This window comes from Pongo abelii, chromosome 7 (assembly GCF_028885655.2).
Source record: "Pongo abelii isolate AG06213 chromosome 7, NHGRI_mPonAbe1-v2.0_pri, whole genome shotgun sequence".
Taxonomy (NCBI): domain Eukaryota; kingdom Metazoa; phylum Chordata; class Mammalia; order Primates; family Hominidae; genus Pongo; species Pongo abelii.
The window spans coordinates 33,294,189-33,321,431 of NC_071992.2; positions in this window are offsets into that span (position 1 = coordinate 33,294,189).

Genomic DNA, 27,243 nt, shown 5'->3' on the forward strand with positions numbered 1-27,243 from the left:
GGTCATGCCACCTGATACCTCCTAGGCCCCCTACCTCTTCTGCGTTCCAAACCTTCTCTTTAAAACCCACCCCCATGTTCTCTTCACAAATTGGAGAGTGGAGATTTTTGGAAAGTATTATACCCCTTCTTCCCCTTGCTAGCATGGATAATAAAATCTCACTCTCTTTCTGTCACACTTCACTCTTGTTATATTGGCTTCTTTTTACAAGCTACAAGCAGCCAGACCCTTTTGCCAATTACATGTCCATTAGGAGGTTATGGCAAATGCTGTGATTAAAGGAGTTCCTTTTCCATGGGCACCCCACGTGTACTTCTGCAAAATGGAACAATAGCTTGAGAAGCCTTACCAGATTTGCTGTCTCAGCTTCCCCTATGGGTCTTACTGATCAAGGACATTATAGTAATTAAAAAAAAAATGAGAGAGACAAAGAAGAGAGTCATGGACTTGTCCCAGCAGGGTAGGAGTCTTTAGATGGTTATTGAGAAACTAGATGAATGTTGTGGATATTGATGGTGTTGAAACAAAAGTATTGATGCAGCACTATTGAAGGTTACATGAACCAATGGGACTTTCTGTTTGTCTCCCAACATTGAAAGGCCCCAGCAAGTTTGCTCCATTTACCCCAGTTTGGAGAAACTTAAAAAGTCAGAGATTACTCAGAACTGGTTGGGGTGATGGTTAAGCAGGTTAATCAAGATTGATGAGGGGCCAGGGTCTCCTGGCCAGACCTCCGGCTGGCAGGGGTCCCAAGGACATATGCACATGTGTAGATAGAATGGTCAGTAGAAGGAGAAGAGACTTTTCTGGAACTCCTTTATATAGGAGGTCAATGCATTGTAATTCCAAAAGCTGTTGGTGAAGACTTAACAGGCGTTAAAGTTAGATTGGGGGAGTATATGGAGCTTCAGTGGTTGGTGGGATTAACATGGAAGTTTGGAGGACAATTGGAATTCTTGAAAAAGCTTTTTGTGAGTTGGTTGTGTCACCTTTACCTGAATGTATTATTGGGATGGATATTATGTCTGACTGTGGATTGCTTCCCCTACCTAATATTGTTATTAAAAGTTATGTAAGTCTTCCCTCAGGCCAGTTTTCTTTGAATGTGCTAAATGAGAACCATTAGAACTGCCTGAATCCACACAGGTGGTTAATTTAAAACAATATGGAGTACCTGAGAGCGGCAGAGGGGGGTGGCGGGTGGGGGGCAAAAGGAGATTCACACTTTAATTAATGACATGCCAGACGCAGCAGTGCTGATACAAAAGAATTTTTTGAACAACAGCCCTGTGTGGCCCTTAAAAAAGGAGGATGGCTCATGGAAAACAAACAGTAGATGTTAGAGGCTTAAATACATAAATTTGTACCACCTATAGCCTCAGTAATTTTAGTCATGATTTCAATCATACAAAAAGACTGCTACTCAGTTATCGACCTTGCAAACATTCTTCTCTATCTCAGTCTCAGAAAGTGCCAGACACTGTTTGCTCTTATATGGGAAGGATCCCAGTTTACGTATACTGTGCTACCATGGTGTCATCTGAACTCACTGGTTTACTGTCATAATTTGGTCAGAAGGGATTTGGATTCGATGCAGGTCTCAAGTGTAATAATACACTATATTGAAGATAAGATGATAATATTGGAAACTAAAGAGCCAGGTTAAGACTGAGTTGAATGCAGCGATGACTCACATGACCAACCAAGGCTGATCAGTAAATTCAGCAAATATCCAAGGACTTGCCCACATGGTAAAATTCTTAGGAATAACATAGGCAGGAGCCACCCAGTTCCTCAAGTGACTATAAATAAACTGCTGTTGTTAATCATCCCTAAGACCAAACAAGAAATCTAGCATTTGGTTGTTGTATTTGGAGTTTAGAGAATGCATATTCTACATCCGAAAATATTGCTAGCTTCTATACATAAGACTACCTGAAAGAAAACCATGTTGAGTGGGGCCCTGAACAAAAGCAGACCATGTCTGAATTACAAAAATCAATAGCTCTCTCAATGTCTCTGGGCCATTATGATCTCCATTCAGATGATTTTGGAAGTGTCTGCTACCAGTTCTCATGCAAACTGCAGCTTATGGTAAAAGCCTGAGCACCTGGGATTCCAGATGCTGCCACCCCATACACATCATTTGAGAGGCAATTACTAGCTTGCTATTGGGCTTTAATTAAGATGACCTCAATGACTGAAGGACATAAAATAATCATGAAACCTGAGATACTGATAATGTCTTGGGTGATGTCAGAGAAACACTCTAATAAGGAAGGCAGTGCCCAGAGGAACTCCATGATAAAGTGGAAATGGTTTATACAGAAGCATGCTACTGGTGGAATGCAAGGAGGCACCTACTGTATCCATAAGTAGCTAGCCTCAGGTCCCCTAGGACTGACTTCAGAATCACTGGAAGAACTGCCAGAATCTATTGCCATGTGGCAGTGCCCTATGAACAGCTCTTGATGGGCTGACAAAGAACTGCTTGGTTTATGGATGGCAGTTCCAAGATGGATGGACATTATGCTGTCTGGAGATCTGCTGCATTAAGACCAGAAGATAGAAAAACTAGTTGAAGAAATTAAGAACAAATTGGCTTAATGGGTAGAATCACATGCTGTTTTTTTTCAGCAGTGATGGAAGAGTTTAACAATGGTAAAAGCCCTTATGTTTGGGTTTTTATAAACTCTTGGGCAATAGCCAATGGTCTGGCTATGTGGTCAGATAGATGGACAATGGAAAACTGGGCTATTGAAGGGATGGTCTTATGTGGTGTGGCCTTATGGAAATTACTATTGGAAATTAAGGGGAGCATTGAAGAACTACTTACAGGTTCAGGAGGTGACTTCAACCATCATATAGACTTATTGATGCTCTCCCATGAGGTGGTCAGCTGGGTCCATGAAATAAGTGAACATGGTGCGGGGGTTACAGCCATGCAGAAATGGACTGAATGTAGACATATTCCTCTTCACTCTCTGAAGCACAGAATGTCACCAAGAACTGTTTTGTATGTCAACAAGAGAGATAGAGACTGCAGATGGCTAGAGAGAAGATTCTACATGGGGAAGGCCCCACACATAGCTGGTAAGTGGATTACATTAGACCAATGCCAGTAGCCCCTGGGAGCTACAAATGGGTCCCAGCAGGAATAGACACTTACTTTGGACTGGTAGTAAATGCAAATGCTGAAAATACTATTAAAAGATTGGAACAGACAATACTGTTCCAATTTGGCTCATCAAGCTACATTTCTTCAGCCCAAGGATGCACTTTACAACCCATAGTGTCCAACAGTGAGCAAAGAAATACTACATCAAATGGACATATTATGTTGCATATCATCCTCAGGGTAATGGTTTAATAGAGAATTGGAACAGGCAATTGAAATATTTGCTGCCTAAAACAAGAGAAGACAAAGGCATGAGGGACTTGCCTTCATGAGTGTGTGCTCATACTCAACATGGGGGAGGATAAAGGAAGGCTCCCCCTGGATAGATTTCTCACTTTTCTGGGGGATCTGGCAAAGCGGGGGTGGAAATCTCCCTCCTGCTGCCAGTGTGGTTATGTGATTTTTCCCGTATAATCTCACTTTTTTTTTTTGTCCCAGTAAGAAGCACTGGAGCACTGCCTGATGCCAGGGGTCCTAGGACCAGGGATGTGACTGTGGGTGCTGTGAACAAGGATGATTTCTAGGCAAGAAAGTGTAACTAACTTTTAAGCATTTATGCCAGAAGTCCTAAGGGCCTGATAGTGTGAATTCACATCTGTGAATATTGCTGTGTTGCCTAGGGATTGGGCTAGCCCTGACATCCCTGATAGGACAGTTCTGTACCCAGGTAACCTGACCCTATGTGAATGGAAATGGACTGAAAGGGAGGCATTGTTAGACTAGCATCGCTGTCAGCAGTGGCCCTCCCAAAGATGGAAAACTCTGGGTCAGAATAAATGACAAATGGAGAGGAGTAATAGTAGCCGGGGGTAAAGGAATACAGTGCATACATGAGGTATGCAACAAGGGAAATCCAACATTGTCTTAATACCTCAGGAGAGACTCAGATCAGGATATTATTTCTTAGCACAGTTATGAACAGATGTTTGGAAGTGTGAAGCTGTATGTTTGCTGAGACCACCCCTGCTTTTGGAACCTTTCAAGGTTGAACGACAGCCTGCAAACCTGAAAGGCATAGTTCTGGGAGCCATTCTGGTCATATGGTATGATGACGAATTAGACTGTTAATGACTAAATGGGACTCTAGCAATGTACCAGTGGTATCTTTTGACTTCTGTTTTTTAGGCTACATCAACTACAAAGGATATCTTTTGGGGAGGAAGTTCTGAGGACTGCTTTCTACTGAGACTTCAATCTATGTGGTGTATGGCTCCCAACAGACTGATCACTGTGGTAACTATAAAACCTGATGGTCAAATGCTTAGAAAGGTCCCTGGTTATGATGGAAAAAATATGATAGCATTGGTCACTGCTAACACCCAGCCCAGGGGAAAGGGCTTGTACCCTGACCCAACAGGGCTTCCTGACTATTTTAATACAGATGGAAGCTGAAGTGGCCATGGGGCAGTAACCTACTATTCTGGCTGCTGAGGTCCAAGAGACCCACCCATGGGAGTCTGATGGCCTTCCAAACTTAACGGAAGTTCTCTGAGGGCCCTCGTAGTTTTACACTAATAGACTATGACTGCTGTCACCCACAGCATAGGTCAAAATGAAATATATCCTGCAGTACAGTTGGTAGAAATAGGAACCACTCTGAATACCACCTGTGTCCTCCCTGCAAGAAGGAGGTGGGCTTTGCTATATAATAATACACAATGGAAACCAGCCTCAGTACAAGCCTGTGAGATGAGGTGGGGTGATTCTTTTCATCCTCAATTAACTAGAAACCCAGAAATAACTAAACCATGGCCAATTGTAATAATGCCCTTCCTTAATAATATCTGACAAGTGGCCAAGAGTAGATTCCACTGGGAAGACAAGACTAATTCCTCTGTAATTCTTACTGATTTGTTCTTTTATGAAACTGAGTTGTCCCATGATCATACTGTGATATGGTGTCATACTGGTGTTGTAAGTAAGATTCAATTACCTGGTATAAATAATTCTTATGATACTACTGATACTGGTGATTCAATGTATTGGGAGATCGAGTTAAAGCTCTCCAGGATGTAATACTTATGGAAAATGACTGACTTGAAGAGAAATTGGATTTAGCTAAACATCAGCTGATTTCTCTGCTAAATAGTTCTGCAAAGTTTATTACAAGACACAAATAGCAATAGAATACACAAATTAGTACAAGAATATGAAAATGTTGGTTACGGTTTTGTAGGATAAATTAGCTGTGTGCTGGGTGAGGGAGGCAGACCCCTATTCCATGGGGACAGAAACCTCCATGCTCAGGGCCCTTCTAGACCTTGCCCTCTGTATCTGTCCATTTGGCTGTTCATTTGTATCCTTTAAAATGAACTTTGTATAAGCCTTTGTAATAAATTGGTAATAGTAAGTAAACCATTTTCCTGGGCTCTGTGAGCTGCTTTAGCAAATTGTTTAACTCAGGAGGGGATTATGGGAACCTCTGATTTGTAGTCAAGCTAGACAGAAGTTGTGGGGAACCTGAGGACCTACCACTTGCGATTGAATCTGAAGTGGGGGGCAGTCTGGTGGGGCTACAACCTTAACCTGTGCAGATACTAATTCCAGTTAGTGTCCGAGTTGAATTGAATCATAGGTCATCTAGCTGGTATAGGAGAATTGTTCAGTGTGGGAAAAAAAAAAATCCTTATCTGACTACAGTAGTGTAGAGTGTGAGCATAGAGAAAAACAGTTGATTTTTCCTATACATTTTATGTCAGAAGTGAAGCACGTATTGAGAATGGTGTGAGTATAGAAGGAAAAGCAGTTTGTGTTTCTCTATATACAAGCCCAGGCCACATGGAGAGATATGTGCAGGTATTCTAGCCGACAACCCCAGCCGAGGTCTCAGCTGACAGAATCAACCTCCAACTATAAGTGAGTAAACCTTCAAATTCTTCCAGGCCTCAGCCTTTGAACCCCAGCCAATCCTGGGTGGAACAGAGATGAGCTAACCTACCGAGCCTGCTGAAATTGCAGATTATGAGAAAACTAAATATAGCCGTTATTTTAAACCACTGCATTATGAGGTGATTATTACGCAGCCACACAAACAGGAATGGAACCCATTTTATTCAATGACAGCTTCTGCCACTTTGCTGAAGCCTTAATAATGAATTATATGGCAAGAAGTAGATTTGCATCTATGAACAGGTCAAGAGGAAAGAAATGAAGTCTTGTTAGAACAACTGTGTTTCAGAAAAACCTTTTTTTCTCTGGTAAAAGTTTCAGCAATTGTGTTAGTTTCTGGTGGCTGTTGTAACATTACAACCAATTTGGTGGCTTAAAACAGCAGAAATTTGTGCTCTCACAGTTCTGGAGGCCAGAAAGCAGAAACTGGTATCACTGGTGACACCATGATGAACCTGGATAACATTATGGCAAGTGAAACAAGCCAGACACAGAAAGATAAATACAGCCTGATCTCATTCATATGTGAAACCTCAAAAAGTTGAATCCATAGAATTAGAGAGCAAAATGGTAGTTACCAGAGGCTAGGGGAGGGGAGTGAATAGGGAAAGGGAAGATATTGATTAAAAGGTACAAAATTTCAGCTAAACAGGAGGAATACACTTAGTGATTCATTGCACAGAATGGTGACTATAATTAATAATAATGCATTGTGTATTTAAAAATTGCCAAAGGAGTAGATTCTAAATGTTTTTACCACAAAAAGGATAAGTATGGTAATTAGCTTGATTTGATCATTCCACAATGCAAACATATATCAAAACATCACATTGTATCTCATAAATATATATAAAATTATTTGTTATCTCAAAATAAAATAAAATTTAAAAAATAAATCAGTATGACTGGGATGAAACCAAGGTACTGGCAGGGCTGTGGTTCCTCTGGAAATTCTAGAAGAGAATCCATTCTTTGCCTTTTCCAGCTTCTGTCTGTGGATACCAGAATTCCTTGGCTTATGTCTACATATCATTCCAATCTTTAAGGGTGCCATCTTCAAATCTCTTTCCTCTCTCTTCATATCCTTTTTTCTGTGTGTCAGACCTTCTGCCACTCTCTTATAAGAATATATATGACTGCATTTAGGGCCCACTGGATAATCCAGGATAATCTCCCCATATCAAAATCCTTAATTTAATCACATCTTCAAAGATCCTATTTCTCTGTAAGGTGGCATGCACAGGTTCCTGAGATTAAGACCTAAATAACTTTTGGGAGCCAATTTTCAGCCTCACATTGCTAACATTTTTCCTTTTGTATTATTCACCACTCTAACTTTTATTATTAAAATGTTGAACATTCTTGCACACATACATTGTTAAGAATATATTTTTAGGAAATATTGTGAACATTATTAAGAATACACATAACCCAGATTTATTAATATTTTAAGATTTTGCCATATTTGCTTCAGGATTTTTCTTAAATTAGTTAACACTTTATAGAAAGAGCTGGAGCTCTATGTGTACCTCTTTCTTCTTCCTTAGAGGTAGCCATTATCCCGACTTCGTCATTTATGATTCCTATGGATGTTTATAGCCTATTTCTACATGGAAGAGGAGGGAACATTTCTCTAGATATCAAACCTAGACAAAGATATCATAAGGAAAGAAAACTAAAGATCAATATCTTATAAATATGAACACAAAAATCCTCAACAAAATACTGGCAAACAAATTCTAGCAACATATAAAAGGAATTAAACACCGTGGGTAAGTAGGATTTATTCCAGGAATGCAAAGTTAGTTTGGCATCTGAAAATTGATTAGTATAATATATTGTATCAATAGAATTAAAAGGAAAATTTATATGATCTCAATAGATGCAATAAAAGCATTTGTCATAATTCAATACTTTCCAAGAATTTACACACCACCACCAACCCATTAACCTAGGAATGGAAGAGAACTTCCTCAATCTGATAAAGAGCATTTATAAAAAGCCCACAGCTAACACTGTACTTAATGGTGAAAGACTAGATTATTTTCTCTTAAGATCAGAAATAAGACTCTCTGACTGCTTCTATTTGACATTGTACTGGTGGTTCTAGTCAGGGCAATGAGGCAAGAAAAAGAAATAAAATGCTCAGAGATTGGAAGGGAAGAAATAAAGCTATCTCTACTTGCAGATGACATGATGTTATGTTAGAAAAATCTTAAGGGATCCACTAAAAACTATTAAAGTGAGTTCAGTAAGCTTGCAGGATACAAGATCAAAATAAAAATATCAGTTGTATTTTTATACACCTGAAATAAATAAGCTGAAAATGAAATTAAGGAAATAATTCTATTTGCAGTAGCACCAAAAATAATAAAATACTTGGAATAAGTTTAACAAAAGTGTGTAAAACATGTCATCTGAAAACTATAAAACATTATTGGAGAAATTAAAGAGGATCTAAAGAAATGAAAAAAATGTTCCATGTTCATGAATCAGAGGGCTTAACGTGGTTAAAATGGCAATACTCTCTAAACTGACCTACAGATTCAATAATATTCCTATAATAATACCAGCTGATGTTCATAGAAATTGACAAGATTATTCTCAAATTCACATAGGATTGCAAGGGACTCAAAATAGCCAAAACAGATTTGAAAAAGAACAAAATAGGGGGACTTACACTTTCAAATTTCTAAACTTACTACAAAGTAATAGCAATCAATTGGTGCTTGTGCAATATGGTAGTGACATAAGGCTGTGTACATATATCAATAGAATAGAATTGAGAGTTCAAAAATAAACCCATACATCTATGGTCATCTGATTTTCAACAAGAGTATCAAGACCATTCAATGGGGAAGGAACAGTCTTTTCAAGAAATGGTGCTGGGATAACTGGATAGTCATATAAAACATAATGAAATTGGATCCTTACCTCATGCCATATACAATTCAATTGGATCAATGACTTAAATGAAAGTGCTAAAACTGTAAAATACTTAGAAGAAAACATAGGAGTAAATCTTCATAACCTTGGATTTAGAAAAGGATTCTCACATATGGCACCAAAAGCACAAATAGCAAAAGAAAGCTAGATGAATTAGACCTCATTAAAAACGTTTTTGCTTCAAAGCTGCAGTCCCCAACACTTTTTGGCACCAGGAAGTGGTTTCATGGAAGACAATTTTTCCACACACTGGTGGGTGATGTGGGGTCTGGTTTTGAGATGCAACTATTCCACCTCAGATCATCAGGTATTAGATTCTCGTAAGGAGTGCACAACCTAGATCCCACACATGTGCAGTTCACAATAGAGGTCACACTCCTATAAGAATCTAAGGCTGGCACTGATCTGACAGGAGGTGGAGCTGAGATGGTAATGCTCGCTTGCCCACCAGTCACCTCCTGCTGTGCAGCCTGATTCCTAACAGGCCATGGACTAGTATCTAGCTATGGCCTGCGGGTTGGAGACCCCCTGCTTCAAAGGACACCATTAAGAAAGTAAAAGACAGGTCAAAGAATGAGAGAATATGTTTGCAAATCATATATCTGATAAGGGATTTGTATCTAGAATATATACAGAGCATGTACAACCCAATAATAAAAAGACAACACAACTAAAAATGGACAAATATTGAAAACTGGAACACCACAAGGATGCCCACTCTCACCACTCCTATTCAACTTAGTACTGGAAATCCTAGCCAGAGCAATTGGGCAAGAGAAAGACATAAAAGGCACCCAAATAGGAAAAGAAGAGAAAAGTCAAACTATCTCTCTTTGTTGACAGTACAACTCTGTACCTAGAAAACTCTAAAGACTCTGCCAAAGGCTTGTGGAACTGGTAAATGACTTCGGTAAAGTTTCAGGATACAAAATCAATATACAAAAATCAGTAGCATTTCTATACACCAATAATAGTCAAGCCGAGAGCCAAATCAGACAGGCAATTCCATTTATAGTAGTCACACACACAAAAAACACCTAGGAATACATCTGACCAAGGAGGTGAAAGCTCTCTATACAGAGAACTACAAAACACTGGTGAAAGAAATGAGATGACTCAAACAAATGGAAAAACATTCCAAGCTCATATATTGGAAGAATCAATATTGTTAAAATGGTCATACTGCCTAAAGCAATCTATAGACTCAACACTATTCCTATCAAACTACCAACAACATTTTTCACAGAATTAGAAAAAACTATTCTACAATGCATATGGAACCAAGAAAAAGCCCAAATAACCAAATCAATCCTAAGCAAAAAGAACAAAGCTGGAGGCATCACATTACCTGACTTCAAACTATACTATAAGGCTACAGCAGCCAAAACAGCATAGTACAGAAGTAGAAGTATAGACCAATGGAACAGAATAGAGAATCTATAAATAAAGCCACACATCAATAGCCACCTGATCTTTGACAAGGTCAACAAAAATAAGGGGAAAGGACTCCCTGTTCAGTAAATGGTGCTGGGAAAGCTGGCTAGCCATATGCGGAAGAATGAAACTGTAACCCTTACCTTTCACCACATATAAAAATTAACTCAAGATGGATTGAAGATTTAAATGTAAGACCTCAAAATATAAAAATCCTGGAAGAAAAGCTAGGAAACACCATTCTAGATATAGGTCTTGAGAAAATGTATGACTAAGTCCTTAAAAGCAATTGCAACAGAACCAAAAATTGACAAGTGGGACCTAAGTAAAAGAAAGAGCTTCTGCACAGCAAAATAAACTATCAACAGAGTAAACAGACAACCTGCAGAATGGGAGCAAATATTAAAACTGCAATGATATAGCATCTCACACCAGCCAGAATGGCTGTTATTAACAAGTCAAAAAACTGATGCTGGTGAGGCTATGGAGAAAAGGGAACACTTACACACTGTTGGTGGGAAGGTAAATTAGTTCAGCGACTGTGGAAAACAGTTTGAAGATTTCTCAAAGAACCTAAAACAGAACTAGCATTCAACCTAGCAATCCCATTACTGGGTATATACCCAAAGGAAAAGAAATCATTCTGCCAAAGACACAAGCACTTGTATGTTCATCGCGGCACTATTCACAATATCAAAGACCTGGAATCAACCTAGGTACCCATCAAAAGTGGATTGGATAAAGAAAATGTGGTACATGTACATGATGGAATATTATGCAGCCATAAAAAAGAACAAAATCACGTGTTTTGTAGCAACATGGATGCAGCAGGAAGCCATTATCCTAAACAAATTAATGCAGGATCAGAAAACCAAATATTACATGTTCTTATAAGTGGGAGGTAAACATTAGCTGTATATGAACATGAAAACAATAAACAAGGGGGACTACTGGTGGGGAGGGGCAAAAGTTGAAAAACTTCCTATTGGCCACTATACTCACTACCCAGGTGATGGGATCAATCATATCCCAAACCTCAGCATCATGCAATATACCTATGTAACAAACTTGCATATGTATCCCCTGAATCTAAAATAAAAGTTGAAAGTATGTAAAAAGGATATATTATCTGATTAAACAACTCTCCAAAATAGAATATACAAGTGTCCCATAAATATATGAAAAGATACTCAATATTATTAGTTATTAGGGAAATGCAAATAAATAACACAATAAGCTACTAATTTGCATACATTAGGATGGCTACAGTGAAAATGTCAGATAATAACAAATGTTGTCGAGGATACACACTGCTATGGTTTGAATGAGTTTGCTCCAAAATTAAGGTGTTTAAACTTAATGGCCAATGTGATGATATTAAGAGATAGAGCTTCTAAGAGGTGATTAAGCCATGAGGAATTTGCCCCTTGTGAATGTGATTAAGGCCTTTATAAAAGAGGCTCCACATAGCATTCAGTTCATTTTCCCTTCTACCTTCCACTATGTGAGGACACAGCGTTCCTTCCCTCTGGAGGATGCAGCAACGAGGCACTATCTTGGAAGCAGTGAGCAGCCCTCACCAGACAACAGAACCTATTATTGCATTTATCTTGGACCTCCCAGACTCTAGAACTATGAAGAAATAAATTTCTATTATTTATTAACTATCCAGTCTTTGGTATTTTGTTATGACAGCACAAATGGACTAAGGCATGGACAAGCAAGAATTCTATACACTGCTGGTGGGAATGTAAAATGGTGTGGCTGCTTTGTAAAAACAATGTAGCACTTCCTTAAATGATTACATTTAGAGTCACCATATGACCCAGCAATTCCATTCCTAGATATATACCCAAGACAGATTAAAAACATATTCACACAAAACTTGAACCTGGAAGTTTATAGCAGTATTCATCATAGCCAGTTCCTCAACTAAAATGTGGAAACAACCCAAGTGTAAGTGAATGGATAAATAGATAAACAAAATGTGGTATATCCATAAGATGAAATATTGCCAGGCTATAAAAAGAATGAAGTACATACTGATATACATACTTTCGGATCCAAACAGAAGTATATGAGAATTCTGTTGTTCCCGACTTTACTACCACTTCACATCATCAGACTTAAGTTTTTGCCTCTCTGACGGATGTGAAATGTATCTCTTTTGTACTTCCTTGACTATTAAGGCTGAATGTCTTTTCATGTTTATTGACTATATGAGCTTTTTTTTCTTCCATAAATATCCTGTTCACATGTTTTAACTATTTCTTTTTCTGCATTGTTTGTCTTTTCTAATTGATTTATTGGAGTATTTGGAGACCCCAACCTGGGCACTAGGGATTCACATAGCTCCCTGCTTGTCCTTGTTTCTAGGCCTTTTTGTGAACTACATTTTTTACTGATGCTCCAAATTCACATTCAGGCATAGGGTTTTAAAATAAATGTATTAAACTCATATCTCCAACTCCTTTCCCTTATATACGCAATAGTTTTAGAATAACAACGCCATGTACTCTACAATAATAAGAGAAGTGAAAATTATTTAAGAGCATTTGCCGTATTGTTTTTCTAATTCTAAAAGAAATACGTATTTAATATGGAAGAGTTATAAAATAGAAAAATCATAAAGAACAAAAGTTATTTATAATCCAATAACCCATGTGTTATCAATGTGAACATTTTGGAACATTTGTTATTCTTGAAAATGGTTTAGATAGTAAACTTTTGAATACAATGAGCCCATGTCCCATTATGTATTTTAAATGGGAGAATAATGATGTGCTCTCAGCTTATATAAAGGTCCCAAACCATTCTTCAAATATTACTAAAATATTCTTAAGCATCTATAGAAAAATTGACTGGAATTTCTGCAAACTTAAAGACATTTTAAACACTGTTGAGTTAACATTTGCTAAAATCATAGGAGGATATATTTGTATGTTTTATGAAACAATGTTGCATAGCATTGGAAATTATAATTGTCTTTTACATTGCAAAGAACATGTACTATAATGTAAATCAAATTATTAAATATGGTTAGGTTGCATAGGAATGCAAATAATATTTAGCAAAATGAAACAAGTCAAAGCAATTTTTAAACAAAATATTTAATTGTCAGCTGAATAGCTGCCTGAATGTGGTGGGTAAAGAGAAATGGAGGACATAGTCTGTTCCTGTTTTGGGGGTGAAGGGTTGGTTGGTGGTGGCTTGAGAGACATGTGAGTGAACTGGAGATGGGATGAGTAAAACAGTAAATATATTATGTTTGTTCTTATTTAAATTCAAGAAACCAGATGTTCAGTCTTCTCTTGTTGCACTCAAGACATCAGAAGTTGGTGTCTATTTTCCATAATTCATTAAAGAGAAATGTGCAACCTCACTCTTAGATTTGCAGTATCTTTATTCCAGAGAATTCTCTTTCCTTGATGGAGACCTACACAATTTCTTTTTTGTTCAATCTATGAAATTAGGATCAGCCAGGTGGTCAGCATGACTAATTTTATTTCTTATACAAGTAGCATTAAGGGAAATGAATGCCTAGGTTTTCATTTTCTGCAGGGCAGATGCTGGCTAGTTAAGCTTGCCTGTAAATCATAGTTTGTCCATAAACTCCAGCATATTCTATTTAGAACCACAGAGTGAAAAACTAATAAATACATTTAAAAATCTTAGTAGACATTAACTCCAGAGAGGTTCTTAATTTTTTGCCTGATCAAAATTTTAGCTATGTCTTAGTGGTTTGGTTGAATTATAAGCAGATATTGAGAACTTGCATTGCTTTATAAAATGCTTGGGCTGCATGCGGTGGCTCACACCTGTAATCCCAGCACTTTGGGAGGCTGAGACAGGCAGATCACTTGAGGCGAGGAGTTCGAGATGAGACTGGCCAACATGGCGAAACCCTGTCTCTATTAAAAATACAAAAATTAGCCGGACATGGTGGCGGGCGCCTGTAATCCCAGCTACTCGGGAAGCTGAGGCATAAGAATCGCTTGAACCTGGGAGGCAGGGGTTGTGGTGAGCCAAGATCATGCCACTGCACTCCAGCCTGGGCAACAGAGCAAGACTCTATCTAAAAAAAAAAATTCTTAATATGCTTTATAAAAATGGACATTCCATAAAATAGTTCTGATTTGCCGAACACAACCCTTTTAGTATAAAACATAAAGACGTGGGTGCATTATAATAGGTTTCTTTTTCAAGCAAGGTTTAGAGTAAAGAGATATAAAATAAATGGATCTATATCTAGGTTGTGTGGTAATACTCTAATTCCTACTTACTCTTGGATTGGGGTCCTGTTGAATTCTGAAGTCTTGGTGGGGAAATGATATTGATGCCACTTGAAGGAACAGGTGCAGTAAAGGTTTTAATAGGATGGACTGCATTCCTCTTTCTACAAAAACATACCCCCAGGAAAAGGGATCAAGGTCCATTAACCTAATCACCATTTCCACACTGTGAGAAGAAAATAGGCTGTTATTTTTTATTTTTTGCCACAGTGATTAGTTTAAGCTCTCACACTCTGGGTTTCTGAGGTCTAATGTCTGTTTCCATGGGAACGGCAGTGGCAGGCAGCTGCTAAGTTGTTAGACATCTAATAATCTGGGGAAGGTCCTGTCTGAATGCAGGCCAAGTTTCTCCAGCCTCTTGGGTCATTTAGTCACAAGTGGCTGTGCAGCCTGTAGAGACATCTTGGAATATAGGGAGTTGAAATACTTGCTATATTGAAATATATATATAATTTTTTTATTCATTTAATGGAGAAGCATTGAGTAAGAAGTGATTTGACGCCAGGCATGGTAGCTCATGCCTGTCATCCCAGCACTTTGGGAGGCCAAGGAGGGTGGATCACTTGAGGTCAGGAGTTTGAGACCAGCCTGGCCAACGTGGTGAAACCCTGTTTCTTCTACAAATACAAAAATTAGTCAGGCCTGGTGGTGTGTGCCTATAGTCTGCACTACTTGGGAGACTGAGGCTTGAGAATCACTTGAACCAGGGAGACAGAGGTTGCAGTGAGCTGAGATCACGCCACTGCACTCCAGCCTGGGCAACAGAGAGAGACTCTATCTTAAAAAAAAAAAAGTTATAAAAAAGAAGTGATTTGAAAAAGAAAAAGGGCTTTAGGAAGGACACAGAATATAAACAAATCTCCTGTCCTCATGACACTTAAGTTTTATAAGGATACCTAAATCTCCTGTACTGCCTACTCAAAATGCAGGATCCTAAGACTTATAGGAAATATTACACTCAAATGCATTTTCTTCATTCCTAACCTGACCTTCTGTGCTGAATCCTCATCTCTTTTCCTATTCTGTGAACTGGGATGTATAAACGAATAAGAAATGTAAATATCCTGGTTGCTAATTCCTTGTAAGTCTGGAAAGTGGTTAGGTACTTGACTTGTCTCCTCTGGTTCTTACCCTGGCCATTCTTGTTGCTAAGAAGGAATGATGTCTCCTGCAAGCAGCCCACCAAACACATTTCTACCCTAAGTAGCCTGCTCAAAACTCATCAAAAGCCCCACTAAGATGTTTTGCTGCACTAATCCCTTTCATTTTATAGTTTCCTCATTTAGAATTCCCTTTCACATGTCCATTCATTCATTCAACAAATATTGAGGGTCTACTATGTGCCACGCCTGGTGGTAAGAATTTGGTATAGACTTAATCTTCCTTCAAGAAGCTTAGAGTTAAGTCAGGCATGGTGGCTCATGCCTGTAATCTCCGCACTTTGGGAGGCCAAGGTGGGTGGATCACTTGAGCCCAGGAGTTCGAGACCAGCCTGGGCAACATCGTGAGACTCTGTCTCTATAAAAAATAAGACAATTAGCTGGATGTGGTGGCACATGCCTGTAGTCTCAGCTACTCAGGAGGCTGAAGTGGGAGGATTACTTGAGCCTGGGGAGGCAGAGGTTGCAGTGAGCTGAGATTGTACCATTGCACTCCAGCCTGGGTGGTAGAGCCAGACCCTTTTTCAAAAAAAAAAAAAAAAAAAAAAAAAAAAGCAGCTTAGAGCTTGATGAGAAAAAGCTATTACAGGAAGGAATAAATGCACAACTTGTTATACAATAACAGGCTCTGTTACATATTATGAGATTTCTGTGGAAAAAGAATAAGGGATATAACCTAATTTATATTGGGGTTGGGTTCATAGAGGCTATTTTCTACAGCCAAAATCCAGATATAGAGTCTCAAATATGTGGAGTGAGATGGACAAGAGAAAGAAAGTGTCTTGAATTGGTTTTTTCCCCCATTGTCTCACATCTCTTTTTGCCTTTGCTGTCACATCAATTGAGCATCTTTATGGTGGCCCATTTGTGCTCTTTCATTAGTTTATGTCTTCAGTTGCTTAACAGATTCCTCTTTGAGGAAGCTGAGATTATGGGGGACAGTTTGAGAGCAGCAATATAGGCACTTAGCAAGAAAATAACAACCTACAGGAGCCTGTGTGTTATAGGAGCCTTACAGACAGCAAGGGTGCATAAAGTCAATGTTGAGATGGCTAAGGCAGGCTTCATTGAGAGGAAAGGACATAGGCTCGGCTAAGAAATTTCTTCTGTATCCACTGTTATGTTCTGAACCAGCAGCTATCAGGTCCAGAGGTTTTCTAGCTGTACCCTCTTCTCTCCCCTGTGGCAGGGCAGATGTGGTATCCAGGGTGGCCTGGCTGCAGGTCACCAGTTTAGAACTCATATGATGGTCCTTGGCAGGTGCATGGCAATGTAATCCATTCAATCACATTGCACAGTGATAAGTCACTGCATGTGCGACAGCAGAGAATGAGCCCTGCCTGGGAAATAGCCTGTATCTCTCCGCTTGTCCTGACTGATTAACAATTTATGCTGCATGAGTAGAAAATAATTTTGACCTCATTCACTTTATTGCTTGTGAAGTCATGGCAGTATCCATAGACTTTTTGCTTAAACATTTATATCAGTAGGCATTTTTGTGTTTTCACATGGCTGCATGAAATGAACAGGCACTTTTCTAATATGAACATACAGTGAATGAATTAATAACTGTATGTTTCTAAGAGCCACATTTCTGTTAAAACTAGCTATATAAGGCGTATGACTAATGAATTCAAATATTTAATATTGAAGTTTAGGAAAATGTCATTTCCACTGGGCTGAGAATTAGAGTCAGGAGCAAATCTTCCTATCTCCTTCTCCTACACATTCATTCATTCAGCATTGTGTGCCTATTACATGTCAAGATAGTATAATGTATATATTTAATATTATATATAGTATAGTATAATACATATTGGCACATAAATATTTTATATATATATATAGTCATCGATAGTAACATGTTTATAGGTAATAGCAATTCAATGTGGCAAGTTTTATGACAGGGCCATACACAGGATGCTACAGAGCATGGAAAGGAAGGAGTCCCTGAGAACATGTCATTGAAGCTGACTTCAAATGGAGATGTAGGTTTGAGCTGGTTGTTGGAATGTTTGTGGCACCCCAAAATTCCTATGTTGAAACCCTAACCCATAGTGTGGCTATATTTAGAGATGGGGCCTCTAAGGAAGTAATTAAGTTTAAATGAGGTCATGGGAGCGGGGCCCCAATTCAACTGGATTAGTGTCATCATAAGAAGAGACACTGAAAGCCAGCTCTCTCCCTCTCTGAACACACACACAAACACGAGGCCATGTGAAGACATAGCAAGAAGGTGGCTGTCTGCAAGCTGGGAAGAGAGCCCTCACCAGAAACTAAATTTACCAGAATCTTGGACTTTTAGCTTCCGAACTGTAAGGAAATAAATGTCCGCTGCTTAAGCCACCAAGCCTGTGGTATTTTGTTATAGTAGCCTTAGCAGGCTAATACAGTGGTAAACTCTGTATATGGAGGAGTTGTAAAAGAGAGAGAGTAGATGGCAATTTGGGCAGAAGGGGAATTACCTTCAAATGTTCAAGGCAGTGGAGATAATTCTTCTTTAACTGTTTATCAGTCCATCAGGAGATAAGTTAACAACAGAGGGTAATTAGCGCAGAGAACTGGTTTCTGGCAAATGTCTGAAGGGCATGGTAGTTCATAAAATACCCACTGGTGGTATTTTATATTCTGAAAACCATTTTAATCTACCTTTCATGACCTGGATGCTCCAGCCTCCTGTGCTTCCTCAGAATTCAAGAACTGAACCATGAGACAAAAACTGATCTTTTATCTAGAATCCTCTAGATTCCAGTACAACTCAGCAGCTGTAAAGCCTCTAAATTCACAACTTGCTTTCTTTTAAACTCAGTAGAATCCCTCAGCCAGAACCAATCCTCATGCCAATTTTACAACTGTTCAATGTTCCCAAGAAAAGAAAATGGCTGGTGATTGTCAACTCTCTTAAGAAAGGCTCTTTTTTTGGGGGGTGGGGGGCGGTGGGGCGGTGGGGGATGAACTCTCGCTCTGTCACCCAGGCTGGAGTGCAGTGGTGCGATCTTAGCTCACTGCAAACTCTGCCTCCCAAATTCAAGTGATTCTCCTGTCTCAGCCTTCCAAGTAGCTGGGACTACAGGCACACGCCACCATGCCCGGCTAATATTTGTATTTTTAGTAGGGACAGGGTTTCACCATATTGGCCAGGCTGGTCTGGAACTCCTGACCTTGTGATCTGCCCACCTTGGCCTCCCAAAAGTGCTGGGATTACAGGTGTGAGCCACCATGCCCAGCCGGAAAGGCTCTTTTGACTCTGAAATTTTAGTTCATCAAGTCCTCATTGACTTCACAGCTCTCTGGTATCTTTAAGTATAATATTTTTGTAATTTATATGTTTTTTTTCCTGGTTACTAGCAGGAACATTGATCCACCATAACCAATTTCATGTTTCTGAGAAGTGAAGCTCATTTTCTGTTAAAGAGAAAGAGAGATGTGAATTCCAAAACAGTTAAAGGTGTCTATAAACCAGTAAGTTTATTTTAGATACCAAGCAAAATTCTAGAACTTATTATTTATAAGGCAGATGGAGAGTTATTATAAAGGGCACGGTAAAAAAAGTCTAACATAGGATTATCGAGAGTGTATCATCACTAAATAGTTCCATTCTTTTTGACAAGGCTACAGAAAAATAGATAATGTCTATCTGAAATTCAGAAAGACATTTGACAAAATTTTTCATAATATCCTTACTGTCAATATAACGAGATGTGAAGTTAATAGTAATACGTTTAGATGGATTTAGAGTCAAAAGATTTTATTTTATAACTTTTTAAAGAGAACAGTGTGAGTTTGAAGACATGTTTCTGTGAGTGGAGTACAAAGCTTGTTATCAAGGAAACTGGGTGGATTTTAATCAATGAATTTGATAGAGACAGAACACACAGATCATGTAAAGTTGGAGAGAATGCCAGTAAATTGAAAGACAGAATCAAAAACCAAGGTATCTTCTGTAAGCTGCAACAAATAACACTTAATGGGTACTAATGTCATATCCTACATTTGGATAAAATAAAAACTGTTAAAATGCAGGCTGAGAAAGACATGGCTTAATAAGAATATGTGTTTTAAAAAGCCTTGGGAATTATTGTTGGCTTGAGCTCAGAATGAGTCAACAGGGTGACATGGCCAGCAAGAAGGCCAGTGGGATTTATAGCAATGCTGAGAAGGGCAGAGGGTGCAGATTGAATATATTGCACTGGTGAGTGCATTATCCTGAATACTGCATGGACGCGTGCTGTTGCATTCTGCTCTGAGCATCATACTTTAGGAAGGAGGACCATATATGAAGCTTGCCAGAGGAAAGTAACTAGGATATAAAGCATGAGGGAATGTAAAGACATGTCAGGAAAAGAGTTGAAGGATAAGAGAGTGTCTAACTTGGGAAAGAGAGGCTTTGGAAGATGGGAGAGGTATCTTCCACTGCATAAGGGATTGCTTTGTTATTGAGGTCAGAGCTAGGACAGAAATATAGAGAAAAAGGTTTTATTGCTAAAGTGCAGAGGAACATTTTCAAAATAGTGATAGGTGTGTAAATTTTGAATTTTGAATGAGACCACTTAGCGTAGTGATGAAGATTTAGGAATTTTAAATCAGGAAAAAATTTAATATTGGACCCTTTTGCCACTTACAAGCTCTACGATTTTACCTAATCTTTTGGACTTTCAGTTTTTTAAATCTTTAAAATGAGAATAATAGTACTGTTTGTTAAGGGTCATTAGGTGATCAAAGGAAATAATTCATATAAAGTGCTTGCCATGGTGAATCACACATTTCTATATGCTTAATATGTAAGAACTATGTTTAAGTTACTGAGATGTGGTAAGAAAGAAAAGCAAGCACCTGGCTGGGCATGGTGGCTCACGCCTGTAATCTCAGCACTTTAGGAGGCCGAGGAGGGAGGATCACTTGAGGCCGGGAAATTGAGACCAGCCTGGGCAACATAGCAAGACCCCATTTAAAAAAATATAAAAAGAAAAGCACTTGCCCCTTACACTGGCCATAGTTTTATTGCAGGAAGTAGGAAACTAAACCCCAACTCAGAATTTAGACTTGCTGCCAGAAAGGTAGGTGCCAGGGGAGCTGATGTAATCAAGTGTCACCAATTAGAGTCTACAGATCATGAAAAGTAATTCTAGGAGATTTTCAAATGCCGTTTTTAGACTAGATCTTCTGCTTGGATGAATTCATACTATGAATTTAGGAAACATTAATTCATTTATTCCTTCTAGGTGGCCAGTGTTTTAACAAAATTCCACATGTGTATGCAAGCATGCATCCTGGATTTGGTGAGCAAACATAATTTCAAATATTCTACTCTTTGTTCCTCAACATACATTATCTTTTTAAGATTTGATTTGGCTGGAAAATACAACCACAGTTTATGTATGTCACATTCTTTTTTTTTTTTTTTTTGAGACAGAGTCTTTCTCTGTCGCTGCCAGGCTGGAGTGCAATGGTGCGATCTCAGCTCACTGCAACCTCCTTCTCCCGGGTTCAAGTAATTCTCCTGCCTCAACCTACTGAGTAGCTGGGACTACAGGCCTGGCTAATTTTTGTATTTTTAGTAGAGATGGGGGTTTCACCATGTTGGCCAAGATGGTCTCGATCTCTTGGCCTTGTGATTCGCCCACCTTGCCTCCCAAAGTGCTGGGATTACAGGCATGAGCCACCGTGCCCAGCCTATGTCACATTCTTGTGGTACTGAGATTGTCAAAATTCTTTTCTGTTAAGAAGCATGGTTCAAACCTACTGTGAGGTACTATTTTGCACTCACAAGTTCTGCAAAGATTGATATAATATATGGAAAGGATATAGGGCAATGGTAACTTGAAACTGCTGTTGGGAGAGTAAATTGGAATATTCATTGTTTTACTGCTCTAAATGTTCTTATCACAAAAAAAAAAAAAGTATGTAAGGTGATGGATATGGTAATTATTGTGATTTAATTGTTCTACAATGTGTACATATATCAACACATTGCACACCATAAATATATACAATGTACATTTGTCAATTATAAAAGAAAAATATTGACAGGAAATATTGTTTATAGAATGATATATACAATATGATTCTACTTACATAATGAGTTACTTATAAATCAATAGTTATGCCTACTGGTTTTAAAATATGGAGCCAAGACTTAATGTCTTGTCTTTTTTATAATAGCCATCCTAATAGATAGAAGGTGATATCTCATTATGATTTTGATTTAAGTTTTCCTGATGAATTGTGATGTTGAGCATTTTTTCATATACCTGAGGGCCATTGGTATGTCTTCTTTTTGAGAAATGGCTCAGATCCTCTGCCCGTTTTTAATCAGGTTATTTAATTTTTGCTATTAATTCTATACATTCTATTAGTTTCTTATATTTTGGATAATAACTCTTTATCAGACATACGGTTTAGAAATATTTTCTCCCATTAGTAAGTTGACTCTTCACTCTGTTGATTGCTTCCTTTGCTGTTCAGAAGCCTTTTAGTTTGATGTAGTCCACTTGTTTATTTTTGTTTTTGTTGCCTGTGCTTTTGGGGTTATATCCAAAGAAAACATAACCCAGTCCAACATCAGGAAGGTTTTTCCCTATGTTTTCTTCTGGGAGTTTTATTTCAGGTCTTATGTTTATATCTTTAATTTATTTTGTGCTAAGTTTTGAATATGATTTAACATAAGGATTCAATTTTGTTTTTTTGCATGTGGATATCCAGTTTTCCCAATGCCATTTATTGGAGCAATTATACTTGTTCCATTGTGTATTCTTGCTACTATTGTCAAAGATTGGTTGACTGTATATATGTGGGTTTATTTCTGGGCTCTCACTTTTCTAAAACTGGGTATGATAAGACCTAGGTAACTAAGACAGTTGGGTGAGCCTGAAAGAAGGGAAAGATTGCCCTAGGTTAGGCCTTATAGCTTAAGAGGCAAAAGGAAGTCTCAAGTCTCCTGTTTGCTTCAGCCTATTAACCAGGTTTGGAGATCATACAGAAAATTAAGGTTTAAGTGCTAGCTAGCAGTGAAACATAGTAAAAAACCACTTAAACTCTACTGTGGTTTTAAATGGATAAATGAGATTGTGAGTCCAAAGATTCAGAAACTGATACTGTTCGTATTGAGAGATTTAACTAAAAATAAGTTTCTGCTGGAGAGAAGAATGAAAGGTAAATACAGAGGAAGGCAAGGTACAAAGGAGATTTTCTGAGGCCAGTCAGGGTCAGCGTGGAGACCCTGTGCACTTGGGGAAATGGAAAAAGGTGGCATTACAGAGCAAATTGCAGATAGAAGCCATGAAGGCCCAAACTGGTAATGTCACACTTTTGCTTTGAGTAGGCTGGTAATGATTTCCCCAGGAAACTCAACTATGCAAATAAGGAAGCTTGGAAGTATGACTTAACGATTAACGAAGCTCACACTACTTTGTTCAATGGAAAAATTGTACTTGTCTAAATGTCCAGATAGTAACTTGGTTCTTTCTCTCCAGGGTCATGCAAAACAGAGGAAATGCTTTTCTGCCAGCTGGAAGGGGTAGCAGGTGAAGTAATGGATTCCCAGCTTGCCAGCGGCTGAGGTTCTAATTAGAATCTTCCTTCTGGCTTTTAGCAAGCAGCTTTCACTTCATAGTGTCCTTAGAGAAGAAAGTTCCATATTCAGCAAGAAACTGCCCTACTTAAATGTATAAAATCTTTTTGTGTTTGGGCTATAAAGCAAGCGGTCTTCAAGGTTCATGGCAAGTATATCTTGTAATATAAAAAGCATCATTAGCTCATGAAAATGCTATTTAAAAATGCAAGTTTGCCTTAGGTAATAATGTTGAAGAAAGTAGTCTGGAAATTTAAGGCAGAATTGGAAAACTTTAAAATTTAGATTTTCTAGTTTATATATTATATGGATTTTAATATACACAGATGAATGGTGAAGCTGGTAGAAGGAGAAAGAAAAGAGAGATATGGAGGTGAGGGAGGGTGAAAATGTGCAATAGATGATGACAGTGTTGGAGAAGGCAGAGGTTTTTGCCATAAAGAATCTCTAGCTGGGATCACTTGAGGCCAGGAGTTCGAGACCAGCTTGGGCAACAAAGTAAGACCCCAGCTCTATAAATAAATAAGTAAGTAAGTAAGTAAATAAATAAATAAATAAATAAATAAATAAATAAATCAGCTGGGCATGGTGGTGTGCATCTGTAGTCCCAACTACTCAGGAGGCTGAGGCAGAAGGATCACTTGAGCCCAGGAGTTCAAGGCGCTGCAGTGAGTTATGATGTGCCACTGCACTCCAGACTGGGGAACAGAGCAAGATCCTGTCTTTTAAAGAGGAAGAGAGAGAGAGAGAGAGAGAGAGAGAGACAGAGAGAGAGAGAGAGACTGACTCCATTGGGCTTTTTCTTTTTCACTTTAAATAAAATTTAAGGGTTTAGTTGTTTAGCCTGTACTGCCTTCTCCTGGTTGGTCTTGGATTAGCAGCTCAGATATAACAAAAGTGAACTGTGTGAATGGACCCAACTGTAACACAGACGTTATGTGCCAGATTATGCTGCCTGCCTGTTGCAGTTTACCACGGTGCTGGTAATATATCCAGGTCCCATTGGGCTGGCTTCAGGCCGTGATGGTCTTTTTTTCATGATCCTTCCTATTGTGATACTATGCATATATTAGTAAGACGTCTAAGTAGAATACCTATTCCAAAATGGAATGAGGCACATGTATGCAGACTGAGGTGCCTGTGAGTTGCTTACTTCTAAAAGAGAGAGGTTACGCAAAATCTTAAGCCCTTGTAATGTACTTAACGTTGTAAATGTGCTATGGGAACATTTATTGCAGGCCTCCAGAGTTGACTTTAATTTTTCTTTTATGACCTGCCAGGAGTAGAGTGGAGAGATTAAACTATAGTTTCCAGAATCAGACAAATCTGAGTTCGAAGAAAAGGTGGTCCTTTCTCAGTGAGAATTCTCTTGCTTAACAGTCAGAGAGATTTTGGGAAATTCTGAGAGCGATGCCTCTAAAGTGAAAGAAAAGGAGGAGACTGAGAAAAAGGAAACAGAAAAGTAAAGTTACTGATTTTTGAGCAGGTAAAACCGAAAAACTCATTCTATCAATTATCTATCTATCTATCTATCTATCTATCTATCTATCTATCTATCTATCTGTCTATCTATTGTGAAAGGAACTGCTCAGGGAAAACCTGCCTCCCATTTCTATTCAAAGTCACGCTTCTGCTCACTGAGATAGATGCATATCTGATTGTCTCCTTTGGAAAGGCTAATCAGAAACTCAAAAGAATGCAGCCTTCATCTCTTGCTTATCTGTGGCCTGGAAGCCCCCTCCCTGCTTTGAGTCTTCCTGCCTTTGCTTCAAGTTGTCTGGCCTTTCCAGACCAAACCAACATACTTCTTACATACATTGATTGATGTCTCATGTCTCCCTAAAATATATAAAACTAAGTTGTGCCCCGACCACCTTGGGCACATGTTGTCAGGACTTCCTGTGACTGTATCACGGGCACATCCTCAACCTTGGCAAAATAAACTCTCTAAATTAACTGAGACCCTTCTCAAATTTTGGGGGCTCACACTATCTATCTATCTATCTATCTATCTATCTATCTATCTATCTATCATCTATCTCCTACTTATCATTTATCCATCCATCATCTACGAATAATCTATCACTCTCTCTGTTATATCTATCTATCATCTACCTATCATTTACCCATCCATCGTCTACCAGTTATCTATATATCTATCTCATTGTACTGCTGGAAATTGTATAATATTGGGAACCTATCTTTAAGGAACTTAAAAAGATGAAAAAGAATCAGGAAATGCTGATATAAAAGAAATAAATAGAGAATGAGGAGCAGAGCTGGATCCTGGCTCTGGCTTTCTGTTAAGAGTGTCTGTGCCTTCAGAAGTGCTGGAGCAGGAAGAGGTTCATGGACGTGGCTCGGTCATAAGTAAAAGTCTATGTCCAAATGGTGGAAACTTGGGAGGTTGAACCAGTCAAGAATTGTAAGCAGCCTATAGGAAACAATACAAGTGAAGACAGAATAAGAGCTAAGTAAAAACTTGGAAAAAGCACCTGTAATCCCAGCACTTTGGGAGGCTGAGGCAGGCAGATCACAAGGTCAAGAGACTGAGACCATCCTGGCCATTATGATGAAACCCTGTCGCTACTAAAAATACAAAAATTAGCTGGGTGTGGTGGCATGTGCCTGTAGTCCCAGCTACTTGGGAGGCTGAGGCAGGAGAGTCGCTTGAACCTGGGAGGCGGAGGTTGCAGTGAGCCGAGATCGCACCGCTGTACTCCAGCCTGGTGACAGAGTGAGACTTCGTTTCAAAACAAAAGAACATTCCATGATCATGGGTAGGAAGAATCAATATCATGAAAATGGCCATCCTTCCCAAGGTAATTTACAGATTCAATGCCATCCCCATCAAGCTACCAATGACTTTCTTCACAGAATTGGAAAAAACTACTTTAAAGTTCATATGGAACCAAAAAAGAGCCCGCATCACCAAGTCAATCCTAAGCCAAAAGAACAAAGCCGGAGGCATCACACTACCTGACTTCAAACTATACTACAAGGCTACAGTAACCAAAACAGCATGGTACTGGTACCAAAACAGAGATATAGATCAATGGAACAGAACAGAGCCGTCAGAAATAATGCCACATATCTACAAGTATCTGATCTTTGACAAACCTGACAAAAACAAGAAATGGGGAAAGGATTCCCTATTTAATAAATGGTGCTGGGAAAACTGGCTAGCCATATGTAGAAAGCTGAAACTGGATCCCTTCCTTATACCGTATACAAAAATCAATTCAAGATGGATTAAAGACTTAAATGTTAGACCTAAAACCATAAAAACCCTAGAAGAAAACCTAGGCATTACGATTCAGGACATAGGCATGGGCAAGGACTTCATGTCTAAAACACCAAAAGCAATGGCAACAAAAGCCAAAATTGACAAATGGGATCTAATTAAACTCAAGAGCTTCTGCACAGCAAAAGAAACTACCATCAGAGTGAACAGGCAACCTACAAAATGGGAGAAAATTTTCGCAACCTACTCATCTGACAAAGGGCTAATATCCAGAATCTACAATGAACTCCAACAAATTTACAAGAAAAAAACAAACAACCCCATCAAAAAGTGGGCGAAGGACATGAACAGACACTTCTCAAAAGAAGACATTTATGCAGCCAAAAGACACATGAAAAAATGCTCACCATCACTGGCCATCAGAGAAATGCAAATCAAAACCACAATGAGATACCATCTCACACCAGTTAGAATGGCAATCATTAAAAAGTCAGGAAACAACAGGTGCTGGAGAGGATGTGGAGAAATAG